The following is a 1,861-nucleotide window of genomic DNA, read 5'->3' as shown; positions in this document are numbered from 1 at the left end:
AGATCTGAGCAGCTAGCGGTGTGGTGGTCAAGTGGTTAAGTGACGGGTCAATCAACATTACCAGGTTCGAGGCCTATATCCATCCCCTCGTTTTGTCTCTTAAAAAAATATATGACAAAATTCCCATAATCCAAATCAAGCTTTCAGTCTTCTAAATTAACGATAATCGTTAATTCAGAGGTAGAGACGAGTTGTTTATCTGAAACCACGCTGCGAAATGAGAACGGAACGAAAAGAGAGAAAGGAGACACATTGGTGAGAGAAGCGAGACGAGCTGATCCCTTCGCGGATATATCTGTCGTCCCTCTTTGACAGCCAATGGTATTTTGCCAGCCTTTTCTCTTTTAGACCCAGGGCGTCAAGAAAAGTAGCAGCTTGGAAACAAAGCTACAAGTAACTGCCAACTTCAAGCCTCTTGAACATTGAGCCTTTCATAAATACAAACGATCTTGCTTTTACTGCCACAAATCAGGTTTTAATTGCAGCTACAATCACAGGCCGGACCCTTCAAAACGGAAACCGACAAACTGGATCGAGGTCAACGGAGTTGATAATGTAAATTGGCCACCGTACAGAGATTCTAAAAGCCATTCGCAACGCGTTTGTCGTGAATGTCACCGACTAGCCCGTTCCGCTACAATTACTGGAAGCCTAAGCAAAGACGGATACGACGGTTATGAAAACGCCAGCTAAAAGTGTAATTTCGCGTTAACAAAATCAATATTCGAAATTATTCCAATACAACTTGTTCGAAATGGAAAGTGTGTGATGTAATAAACACCTTAAGTTACCCGGATCGATTTTCTGGCACGGGTACGGCTAGCGCCATTTTGAACTCATTAAATGATCACGTGACCACGTCCTTCCGTAAAAGCTACACGTTTTCCGGGGTAATCAGTGGTCTACACGTGAGTTCGCGCCCGGTAAAAATGGAGAAACGGGTAAGTTTTTATGGTCTTTATTTTGCTTATTAGACCAGAATAGTATCCAGATTCTTGGATAAACAATTGTTCTTCTGATTTGAAGCGTTTTGGGATTACGAAAAAGTTTTGTTGAGGCACAAATGTGGAGAAATGTTTGCTTGTCAAATGGTCGTGCTGCTTACCAAAACATGCTATGACTGAGGTGTAGTCTCACACATTTAAAATTGACTTAAAATACAACAGGTCATGAACCACGATGAAAAAAACCTAAATTCAAATTACATACTCTATGTTGACTTGAAAGGATACTTCTTGATTAAAACGGTTTGATAGAAATAAACGAGGCTTCTTCCATTTTTGAGGCTAAGGCATATTGGTAGCATATTGTAAGAAAGACAAAAAAAGTCAATTAAATCTGATGAAAAATGTTTTCGGCTTATTTCAGACGATGTTCAGATGGCATATGAAACACGATATAAAACATAATCGTAATAGCCAACCTTATCTTCTGAGCCGCCATCTTGCTTCAGATCGTACCTGGTGTAACCCGGTGTATCTTAAGTTTGATTGGTCTTCCGTGTAACCGAGTACGGGTACGGGTAATCCTACCCGTACCCGTACCCGGAACCGGGCTATCTTAACGTCTCTAATAAACTCCTATAATCCCACGTGGTGAAAAAGTGCCTAGTCGGTCGTTGGTCCGGATTTTTCATTTTATACTTTTTGAAAACGCCATAAGGGGTGATGGTGTTACACAATTGAACCAGAATCGCCAGTAAAACTGAAGGAACCATTATACTCAAGAGGCAAGAGGATACTAGTACATTTTGGTTGTTATGGATCATTTCACTCCATTCCGCCAGGTCCTTCACCAAACCTCAAACTTGGTCACTTAACGTCGTCAGGACAACGACGGCCAAGTAATAGTCTAAAGGCCA

General features: G+C 41.3%; 1 protein-coding gene across 1 annotated transcript in view; it reads right to left on the bottom strand.

Moving 5' to 3' along the window:
* The window catches only part of LOC138015433 (uncharacterized), a 68,158-nt gene that overhangs the window by 64,790 nt on the left and 1,507 nt on the right, over positions 1–1,861 (bottom strand). The gene's annotated exons all lie outside the window — the stretch shown is intronic.

Source organism: Montipora capricornis, chromosome 9 (assembly GCF_036669925.1).
Source record: "Montipora capricornis isolate CH-2021 chromosome 9, ASM3666992v2, whole genome shotgun sequence".
In the NCBI taxonomy this organism is placed as follows: Eukaryota; Metazoa; Cnidaria; class Anthozoa; order Scleractinia; family Acroporidae; genus Montipora; species Montipora capricornis.
This window is presented reverse-complemented; position numbering and strand designations above follow the sequence as displayed.